The sequence below is a fragment of the Rhinoraja longicauda genome, chromosome 23 (assembly GCF_053455715.1).
Source record: "Rhinoraja longicauda isolate Sanriku21f chromosome 23, sRhiLon1.1, whole genome shotgun sequence".
NCBI classification, from domain to species: Eukaryota; Metazoa; Chordata; class Chondrichthyes; order Rajiformes; family Arhynchobatidae; genus Rhinoraja; species Rhinoraja longicauda.
In genome coordinates this window covers 21,292,095-21,304,180 of record NC_135975.1, presented here as the reverse complement: position 1 = coordinate 21,304,180, position 12,086 = coordinate 21,292,095, and the positions used below count along the sequence as shown (strand labels likewise).

The 12,086-nt window shown below is 37.8% G+C and overlaps 1 protein-coding gene across 4 annotated transcripts in view; it reads left to right on the top strand.

The window, feature by feature from the left end:
* Positions 1–12,086, top strand: part of gramd4a (GRAM domain containing 4a) — a 98,100-nt gene that overhangs the window by 30,478 nt on the left and 55,536 nt on the right. The window lies entirely within an intron of this gene.

The window sequence follows — 12,086 nt, the reverse complement described above, 5'->3', positions numbered from 1 at the left end:
TTTGTCTTTCCAAATGCCTCTTTAAAAAAAAAACATTATTGTACCTACATCCGCCACCTCACCTGGCAGCATAATAAAAACATCTTGCCATGCACATCTCCAGGATTTAGACCAGTAACAATGAAGGATGGTAACTTCCTTGCTTGAAGGATTTAACCTTCTTATCCACATTTATTATTGATATAGAAACTGAGATGCTCTTTACTATCATTATTTGTCCATTTATTACATTCCATATTTATAGAGTCATACAACAGAAACAGGCCCTTTGGCCCATCTTGTCCATGCCAACCAGCTTTTATTGCTGAACTAGTCCCATCTGCCTGCATTTGGCCCATATCCTCCTTGACCTTTCCAGCCCAAGTACCCATCCAAATGTCTTTTAAACATCCCATTGTATCTGTCTTTACAACTTCATCTGGCAGCTCATTTCATATGCCCACCACCATCGGTGTGAGAAAGTTGCCCTTCAGGTTCCTATTAAATTTTTCCCTTCTCACCTGAAACCTCTGCCCCCTCGTTTCAGCATCATTTACTTTATTTCTGATTCTTCTGTTGAAAATGAACATGTTCTGCCATCCTATGTGCAGTTCAGTTGGACTTTGAAAAATATCACAGATGAAAACTTCCACAATTGACACAGATTATTTGTAATTCCCAGGGATATGAATTTCTCAGGGAATTATTGGTGATGAAAAGTTTTAAATGATATTACTCTGTTTATGCTATCTACAATTTGTTGTTTTCTATTTGACCTTCCTTTTGAAAACTCAACAGTTCTGGAGAGGTAAAGTTTTGAGTATTAGATGATGTTTTCATGACAGCTGGGTTGTATTGCATGTGATTTATCATTTTCTGTTTCCTACAATGCCAGTCTCCATTGTGTAGCTAATTTTTGTTCTCGAGTAAAGGTCAGTGATTTTCCCACGGGTATTAGGTAGGAACTGTCAGGTGTCTGATATGAAAATGTATCCTGGAGTAGAAAGTGATAAAGCATATCACCCATTCCAACAATTTGGCTATGCCAAGTTTGCTTTCTCTCTCTTGTTCTCCTGGATTCTGGGGAGTAATCATTATAGAATACTGGACAAAAACGAAGCAGTGAAGAGGATTTGGAAACATCAATGACCAATCCTGTACATGGGTAGCTCCACGGAGAACAGCTAAAAGATGGCAGTGAACAAAGTACAGAATCACAGTTGGAGCTTTTCAGTTGTATAGAACGAGTGTCACTGCTTTGTTTGTTGTATAGTTTGTCTTTTGTACTCACACATACATTTTAAAAAAAATCATAATTGTTTTTCCCTGTCTAGAACATTTGGAATTGGGTTAGTGTTGTGTGATTATTTTCTTTAAAAAAAAAAAGAAGGTATTTTCATTCGCTTAAAGGAAATGGACCCTGCAGTATTGTGTATTAAGCATTGAGGGTTCTGGTAATCAGTGACAAAGCATTTGTCACTTATAGGTGACCGTTTGTCAGGTGGCTAGCTAAATATTTGTGACTGTTACAGCAAACATCAGGATAAAATCTTCATATATGCCAAACAACAATCTTTCGGATTTTGAAAGTTTGAAACAAGGTACTGAAGGGCTATTGAATTAAATACAGGACTATGAAATTAAGTTACCGAATCTGCTTATATTTCAGGATAACCTTAAAGCTTCTGTAAATGTTTTTTGCTGCAATGCAGTATATTATTTGTAATGACTTAAAAAAAATTAAAAAAAATGTCTCCCAGAAGAGACTTCCACATATATTTCCAAACTGCAGCGTTAAAACTATTTTCAACCATTCACAGGGAAGGATACGACTTCATGAGGCAAGGGCTAGATAAATTCTGGAACATAAATGATGCTAACAAATGGCTATATTCAGTTTTTTTAGCGTGGCGGCATGGGTTCAAAGCAGTACTTACATATATTAGCCATAGATGCTTCCGCTTGGGCAGCTTACAGCCCAGTGGTATGAATATTGATTTCTCTAACTTCAAGTAACCCCAGCATTCCCTCTCTCCCCACGCCTCATCACCAGCTTCTAGTTTTCACCCATCAAACAGCTAACAATGGCCTGTGTGCTTTATCATTGTTGCTTTTTGCGCAACTTTCATTCGTTGTTCTATATCTCTCTACATCATCGTCTATATCTCTCGTTTCCCTTTCCTGTGAGTTTCAGTCTGAAGAACGGTCTCGAATGGTGGTGCTGACTCGATGGGGCCGAATGGCCTACTCCTGCACCTATTGTCTATTGACCCGTAACGTCACCCATTCCTGCTCTCCAGAGATGCTGCCTGTTCCGCTGAATTACTCCAGCTTTTTGTGTCTATCTTTGGTTAGATTGATCAGCTTTAAAAAATATTGAGCTAATTTCACAGTATCTCCTCAAAAGTGTTTAATTATCATAAGCACCAGGAACAGAACAATGAATTTTTTGCTTGCTGCATCTTTATAGGCACATTAGTGCAGCAACATAACAAATAAATCAATAATACAATTATCAGTAATACCAGCTAACCAGACCACGGTGTGGAGTGTAACATAAACAAAGACTACAGTAGATGGTTGCTGAGGTAGGATTGTGATCAGGTTTGTGATCAGAATGTGGGTCAAGAGCGTGATAGTTGATGGGAGAAAAAGCTGTTCTTGAATCTTCTTGTCAGGGACCAGGTGGGGTTCTTTGATATTAGCTGTTTTTTTTGAGGCAGCGCTTCTTGTAGATCCCTCTGATAGTAGGGAGGCCAGTACCTGTGAAGGACTGGGCAATGTCCACCACCTCCTGCAGCCTCCATTGTTCTTGGGAATTTGAACTACTGAACCAGGTCATGATAGAACATCATTATGCTCTCTACTGTTTGCCTAAAGAGGTTTGATAGCCTATTTGGCCACATGCTTAGTTTTGTTTTAATTTTGTGACCTATCCTTTGTTACTAATTTCTCAATTACATATTGAAGCACCATTCCAGTACTGCACTGTTGTAGCATCCTCTTTTGAGCCAAAAAGTTTTGAACTATCCTCCTGCACTATTCAAAGACGTGCCAGTGAAGCCTTGGCTAATACTTGCACATGAACCAAAACAATTTATCTGGGCATTTCTCTCTTGGTCTTTGTTTGTAAATTGGCCTCCCACTATATATATTTACGGTGCCTTCTGTTTAAGCGAAACAAAAAACATGTCATGAGGTTGAAATAATCATTTGTAAATGCAGGCTCCTTCCTCTTTATCACTGCCTGGGGAAGATCTAGGTAAGCAAAGGAGTTCAAATATTCCGTTCATTTGAGAGGAAAGTTTTTTTGTTGTTGAAAGGTATTGTGCATGTGAAACTGAGCAGTTGTCCCCTGCGCGCCTCATGGTTTTGTTACAGGATAGTCGGTTCCTGAAATGATCCAAATCCTCAAGCCATCAGAAAGGAATTGTGCTTTGAGCTGTGAAATCAGAAAGGATAAAAGAAAAGAAAAGCTCAGATGCCTGGAAGCCAAGTGATTTATGACTGATGTTTTGTACACGCAAAACGCGTACAAAACAAAATGTGTACAAAACAATCGAAACACATTTGGCCTCAATTTTTAAAAATTTAAATGGAGGTGATAAGGCATTGAACAAGCAACGTTCGGCTCCTGCTTTGCATTGAATAGTTTTTTGAAATTATTCATGAGATGAGTGCTTTTTCTTGAAGCACCTTTTGGTCTGATACACATTAATAATTAATACATTAATAATTGATATGATATCTCTCCTATCAGTCAATCACATTGAACTGATTCCAAGAGCACTATTTTTAGGCAGCATTCAACAAAATGGGAGACAGTTTTCCGTCTTTGTCTTTCTCTTAGATTTAAAAGGTTCAGTAGGGCAGGGAAGTCAGAAGGAGCATACATAAATTGCCATCACTAAGCATATTAATGATAATGTCTTTTCATGGTTCAGTTGGTAGCTTTCTTATTTATGAGTCAGAAAGTTATGGGTTCATGCTGCAGAGACTTGAGTACAAAATTCTTCACTGAAATGGCAGTGGAGAATGAAGGGAGTTGTTTGCTGACAGTTATCTTTGGACTGTAATGTTAAACTTCCTTTGTTAACAGAAATCAGTTATTGTTGTAGCTCTGATAAAAAAATTTTTTTTAAATCAATTACTAAAATATTTATGCAGCCTTATATGGGAGGTGTGCATTGCTGATGAGGAACATATTGCCCAGGACCCAGGACCGAACAATGGCATTGGTAAAAGGGAACGGTGGCACCATCTGTCTCATGATAAACACTCTTTGTTACTCCAACGTAACAGTCCAAGTATGATCTCAATAAGGTAATCAGAAAGGCAAAGAAGCAATTTTCTTCTAAGCCCAAGGGTGAGACGGACCCTCAACAGCTGCGGCAGGACTTGGATGCCATCACTTCCTCCAAGTGAAACCATGTGACACATCAAGCGATAGTGAGGCATCACTCTGGGATGAGCTCTTTGCTTGATGCATTCGCTTTGAAAGAAAAGTCACTGATATGCCTTCTCAGACCTCCATAGCTCTTGATGGCTTGGTAATGTCACTGTGACCAACTTCAGAAGATTCTTCACGAGGTTGAACCCTCGGAGAGCATCCGACCTGAATGGTGTACCTGGCCATGTTCTCAAAACCTGCGCAGACCAGTTGGCTGCAGTTTTTGTGGACATCTTCGACCTCTCATTTCTAAGGTCTGAGGTTCCCATCTGTTTTAAAAGAGCATCAATAGTGCCAAAAAAAAGTAGGCGACATGGCTGTGTGACTCCTTCCATAGCAAGGTCCTAGATGCACTACAGTTACTTATCAACTCATCAATATCATCCTAGAGCCTTTGATTCTCCTCTATGCTGTTCACACCAATACAAATATTTCAGTCCAGAAATTAATAAGCACTCCCTTAAATAGTTTAAGAAGTTATTTAAGAACTGATTAATCCTTTCAGGTTTATTATTTTGAGGATTCTTCAATGTGATTAGTTTAGTTTAGAGATACAGCGTGGAAGCAGGCCCTCCAGGTTGGTGCTGACCAGCGATCCCTGCATATTAACACTATACTACACACACTAGGGACAATTTTTACATTTACCAAGCAGATTTACTTACATACCGGCCGTCTTTCGGGTGTGGGAGGAAACAGAAGATCTCGGAGAAAACCCACACAGTCACGGGGAGAACGTTCAAACTCCATACAGACAGCACCCGCAGTCTGGATCGAACCCGGCGCTTCCGGAGCTGTAAGACAGCAACTCTACCGCTGCACCACCAGTGCACAGCCAGTTTATGGGGATCAGAAATTATTGTGAACTGGCAATTGAAGAAGGATTGTCTTTGTCACAGATCACGGTAGTCTTTATGTGGGCAACCTTCTTTTGATCAGATGCTGTTGATTCTTGCAAAGTTCATGCCAAAATATTTGGTAAATGCAGAATTATATGATTCCATTTCCACTTTTATTCTCCTTTCCTCTCTCCTACTTCTCCAATGTCCAATTATATCGTTTTCATCCTCTATCTTCAACTCTAATCTGCTGTATTTTTTTAGTCGTAAATCTCGGCACAGTCTTGGAATATCTCTGAGCGATAGTCTGGAACTCCGCCTCCAACGACTTATGCCTTTCTTTAAACTTCCTGACCTTAATATCCCCCTGAGTACTTCCAACTACTACTAGAGTTTGCACTTGAATTTATGCAGTTTATATTTACAAATAAATGTCAAATGCTAATTAAAATGGGAAGCAGTCGGCTACATTTTTGGCCTTCTTAAGCCAGAAGTTAGGAAAGGGTATAGAACTTTTAAAACTAAATTCATGTGATTTTGATGAACTGTCGGTGAAGTCGTAATATCAATATTTTATATGTCGTATTTCCTAGAATGACAGCTGTTAAATGTGCGTTGTTCACGGTTTCTGTTTAATTAAATATTTGTACTAATTTTGATGTGCCAGGTAGTTTTCTCCTTGCCATTATTTGAAGTTTGCAAATATTTGTATTTGCCACAAAGTTCAATCTACCCCAATTTACTATTAATGAAGTATTTATGAGGTTCACTACAAGTAGTTTTATGTTTGTTTCCAACTGAGCCTCGTTAGTTGTGCAAACACTCATCACAGATCTGTACAAGCATGATGTTTTGTATAATTTATGCGATTAATATAATTTATGTTCAATAAAATATTAATGTATTCCTCCAACAACGTTCTTATTTGCAATGGTTAGCAGTCTAGTTTTAACTGAGTTCAAAATTCTATCACGATGTATTCACTTTTCCTGAGGATCTCTTATCATGGGATTATTTTAATGATATTGTATTAATTAGCAAAACTCAAAATCTTCCATGTCATTGCTCTAGGAATTTCCCCTATTATAAGAGATTCTCTTCTAAGCTACTTGTTTACCTGTTATATTTTCCCAGACTATGTCAGGATTAGCAAAACCAAAGATAGACACAAAAAGCTGGAGTAACTCAGCAGGACAGGAAGCATCTCTGGAGAGAAGGAATGGGTGACGTTTCGGGTCGTGACCTTCAGATGTTTCGGGTCGAGACCCAGCATCTGCAGTTCCTTCCTACACATTAGCAAAACTAAATGTTACTATCAGTACTATAAACTGCTTTTTCTTGATTCTCTCACCAATGGTGTCTCCGTTTTAACTGGACTATGTTTGTCTTAAACATTCACTATGTTACAGTATTTTGTTCATGTCATTTGTTATCTCATCCCCACCTATAATTTTACTGCTTCTTCTGAGTTAAGCTTATCTCTGACTACTGCCCTTGTATCATTATTTGTTATCCAAACCCCCCCCCCCCCCCCCAACCTTATACTTTTGAAATCTCTAAACCTATCCCTTGTTTTAACCATTCTGTATAAACCCTCCCTAGGTAAGTCATTGCATTGTTTCTTGTGAGACAATTTGAAAAATGAGGTTCATGGGGTCATGGAAGAATTAGGAACACTGACAGAAGGCTTCTTTGGAAAAACGTGTTTTTTGAAAAGGCTTTGAAAATGGGAGAGATATACTAAAGCAGAGTCGGTTATAAGAGAAAGTAACCGAACGTGTAGGCTAAATAGTTTGAAAGTTGTTACGTAAGCGAAGGGGTAAAAACTGTACTGGTCGAAGCGTGAGGACAAGATTAAAAATGGGAGCCAATTGAAGGATTTCTAAATGAGGTTAAAAAGGTTGAATTAAATTTTAAGAGGAGACATCAACATCAGACAGGATAGAATGATAGATAAATGACGATAGACACAAAGCTGGCGTAACTTAGCAGGACAAGTAGCATCTCTGGAGAGAAGGAATGGGTGACTTTTCGGGTCAAGACCCTTCAGACATGACGATAAATGTCGATTGATGGCAGAATACAGATAGGATCCAAAATCATGAGGTTTGGATTATGTAAAGTGGAATGTTTCAGCAAATGACAACATTGTGTTAAGAGCTTGAAATGTTAAAGAAGTAGAATGATTTCAACTAAGGTGAGCATATCTTAAGCACGGAAATTGAAAATGCATTTCATTGGAGTATTTTCAATGTGTTCAGAAGTTGAGCAGAACGTGCCATTATATTTTTCTTGACTAAGCAGGTAACACTGGAATTTAGTATCTGGGCTATGATGCATAACCTTCAGCAGATTTATTGTAGATTTCCTGAACTTGTCATTTATCTGGTATGGAGACACGGTGCATATGATTGCTGTAGAATTAAAGGTAATTTAAATAAAGCTGCGTGTCATTATTCATTTGGCTACTGATCTCATGTTGATGGAAGTTGAATGCCTAAGTACACATGAGGTTAAACAAGGATGTCAGAGACAGAACTAGAATCCATCTGAGAGGAGCACTGTAATAATGAGGTTTCTAATGGTATATACAAAAAGATATTTGTTGTTTTGCCAAATGATTACTATGAAATGTTTTCAAAGGATGATGGTGGAAGTAGTTGAATTTCAATAATATATTCAAGTATATTTAGAAAAAGGTCTGAGACAATGCTTGTAGTGAAGCTAAGTCTCCGGTGCTGTTCATCAGCTGGTTTTTGGGCTTTGCTGCAATGACAATAAAATGATGTAGTTCCAGTGAGGGCAATCTCTCACATGGGAGTGGTGATGGTCCGATCTGCCAGGTCTTATAAAGTCGAAATGGAATATTTGGGAGGTGCCATTTAAAAAAAAAAAAAAAAAATCCCATTGTGAATTAGTATGGTGCATTTTGTTACGGACAGCAACAATGATGTCCTGGTGAAGTATGAATATTTAGGGAAATGCTGCAATACAACAACGAGTGGACTGTTTTGTCTTGAATGATATTGAATTGTATGTTTATTTTTTAAGCTGTTCTTAGCCAAACAGGTGAATAGTATTCCATCACGTTTTATACATGCCTTTAATTTGGTATGGCATGAGATAAACATTCACAGCCATTCCCTGATCCTCCTTACAGCTATAGCATTTATTTGGCTGCACCATTTGTTACTGGTCTTTGGTGATTCCCTGGGTATTGATGATAAAGGATCTAGTAGTAAAAATTTCACTGAATATTAAGGGGAATTATTAAACACAATTCATTGTCTGGCATTCATGTGATTGGATGTTTTATGTAACTTAGCAGTACCCGCTTGGATTTTATGCATGTTTTGCTGCAGGCCATCATGGGTTGCTTCAATGACTGAGGGGGGAGGGGGGACGGACGCTGAATATTGATTGTTGGTCAGTCATCAGTAAGATTGCCACTTCTACGCTTGTGATGGAAGGAAGGTCATTAAAACAATGCACTAGAAACCTGTGCTGTTATGATAGATACATGAGGAAATTTAAGGGGGAATGCTATCAAGCCCATCAAGTCTGCCCCACCGTTTAATATGATCATAGCTGATCTACATTAGTCTTATTTCCTCTTTGCCGATTTCCCCATAACCCTCAATTCGCCATCTTTCAAAAATTTACCCATCCTAACTTTAATCTAGCCTTTACAACACTTGGGGATAGAGAATTCCAGAGATTCATGACTCCAGCCAATGGAAAGTTTTCTCATCAATCTGAGTGAGGTAAATTTTATTGTCCTTTTTTGACAGTGTGTGAAGGTGAGGTTTATGTTTTCTTCAGACTATTTATTTATGTGCGTTAGTTCGGTTTAGAGGTTAAACAAATATGTTTCATTTGTTTTTCTGGCCGTTGGTATGCTGATAGCATTTGTAACAACTGCATCACATTACATTTCTTTGACGCAAATATGTTTACAAGAAGAGGATTTTGGTAACAGATGTAAATTTTGTATTTTGCTGCCAGCAATATCTTATCTCTGCTGTTTTGGTTTTCAGTTATCTTTAATCTGAACTCTCCTTAGAGATGAATACTTATTGCTCAGTACTTTGCTTTGATATATTTTGGATTAATTTATGGTTTGATACATTGCTCATTTCAAAGATTGTAAACTTTAATTCACAATTATTTTTGACCTTTTCCTGAAGAACATTGCAGGTATTTAGTGCTATTAATGCTTAATTTTGCCAAAGTTTTCACTGCACAATGATACCTAATTGACCAACTTTAACTTATTAAAACATAAGAAGTTGTAAATATAACAGGGATTGTCTATCACTGAAGGTTGGGCACTGGGGCCACTGGAACTTTGAGTTTAACATAGAAACCTTTTCGATCAAATATATAGAGCTATAAGTGGGAGAGTTAAGGTATGATTTAATTAAAGAAGGCAACTGGGTTGAGGAACTGAATGTCCCACTTCTTATTTCTAAAATAATAGGCTGGTTAGATTACATTTGTAATGCAGAAATATCATTGTTGTAATTTTTTTAAAGGTTTTTAAAAGTCATAGGCATATTACACACGAAAAGTGACAATGCTGGATTTGTGCGTGTGTGTATGTAAAGATCAAATCAATTATAACTGGGTGCTTAGTCTGTTGGATAAACAGATGAACAACTTCATGTTTAATTTGTTTGTCTCAGGTATATACACGTTCCATTCTCCCGCATGATGCAAACTCTCATGCCTCAGTTTATGAATAATTACTAGCTTTAGTAACATGGTGTTGACACCTGTTCTGTGGTGTTATAATCAAGTCTTCTTTCACCGAGGTGGGTAACTTTATTTTTCCTTTTGATTTGCAATCCAGGAGAAAATTTGCAATCCTTTTTTTGAGAAGTATGGCTTTAATAGATTTTAATTTCTCTTGCCCAACTAAAATAATAACCAGAAGCATGCCGCAAATATTCCTGAATATATGTCCATTAAAATCTGCAGATAAAATGTTTTATTGTTAATTCATACATTCATGTGGTTCTGGCTGTTGCTGAAGAAGTTGGCTTTTACCGCCCATCTCGAATGGCCTCTAAACTGAAGAGAAAAAAAGTCAATCGCCTTGGCAGATCTGGAGTCTCTTAAAGGCCAGATTGAGTGAGGGTGACAGATTTTCTCAAGAACATTTGTGAGCCAGCTATGCTTTCACGACAGTCCAGCGGTTTTGTTGTCGCTGACAACAGTTTTTGATTCCAGATTAATTGCAGAATTCAAATCCCACAGCCACCTTTGTGTAATTTGAACTCCTTTCCTTGGATCAAACCAAAATCGCTACTAGCAATGAAAAAGGTTGCTGGAGGAACTCAGCGAGTCATCTTTGGAGGCAAAGGAATATTTCATGTTTTGGATCAAGAGCAAGTTTCAACCCAAAACGTCGGCTGTCTCTATGCCTCCACAGATGCTGGCTAACATCCTGATTTTCTCCGCTTGCATTGACTTACATGCAAATTCAATTAATCAATGTCATTCTTAAAAGAGAAAAAGATCATAAACATGGCAAGTGTTGGAAATACCCAATAGGGTTGGCGACATCTGTGGAGAGAGAAACACCGTTAAACTTTCAGGCCCATAACCGTCAGAATTGGGAACGTTTAATTTTACAGAGGAGCAAGCAAGATGGAAATAACAAAAGTAACCGTCTGTGATAAATTGGAGACACAGAGAAGTCAGACAACAGATTGAACTTGGATAGGGAAGGATGCTAAAGGCTTAATCTGTTTTACGAAGGTAAAATGAAGGGGAGGCAGAGGGTGGAAAAAGCTGCTGAAACTGAGATAAAGTTGCAACTGAGGTAAAGTTGCTATAACAATCGCCACGCTCCGTGGTTACTGTGTGAGACAAAAGTGGAAATTTTTTGCCAGTAATATACGAGGGAATGGCTAATTTACACAAAACTAAGTTTTCTTAAATGGGTAATTTTTAGGCTGGTGATCAGTAATGTCAAGTTTCACAAGGTTCAGTGCTGGAGTCTGGCTACTTATAATCTATTTTGGTAACATAATTGCTGCTGATGCAAAGATAAGTGGGTTAGCATATTTTCTGGAGATTACAAAGGGTATAAACAAGTATGATAACATCCTATTTTAGCTGAGGCATGGAGTTTCAAAAGATGCTCTGCTAGAATTGTATGCAATGTTGGTAGGTTCTGTGTGAGTATAATAAACAGTATAGTACATCCTGAACTGATGGGTGAAAAATAAAATGGCATGAATTTTAAGTTATTAGTTGGAGGATTGGAGAAACAAGGATTGTTTTATTCCTAGAGCATACTAGGGGTTGAAAATGGCCTTTGAAAAGATGGTAGATGCCTCCCTGTGTTTTAAAAAAAAGTGCTGTAAGATATAGTTGGGTAATAAGCTGTGGGGCTGTGATCAATTGCTGGTTGATATGATTAAGTTGGGAAGCATTTAGTGCCAGAATATAGACATTCTAAACTGCTCATAAAATTCTTGATAATGAATGGTCATTAACCTTTTTAATGTTTCTCCATATATGCTGCTCAACCAATTGTTGGCTATTATGTCTATGGTGGCAATATTTTGCTGTTTTATTAATAATGGTCTTGAAGTTTTCAGGATCATTGAAATAAATAAAAAAGATAACATTGTTACTGTTTATTATTCACTGTGAGATATGAATGACTGATGTCACCTTATGTTAGCACTATGGCTGCAATGTTATACAGTATAAGAAGAAAGACACAAAAAGCTGGAGAAGAAAGGACTCGACCCGAAAAGTCACCCATTCCTTCTCTCCAGAGATGCTGCCTGTCCGGATGAGTT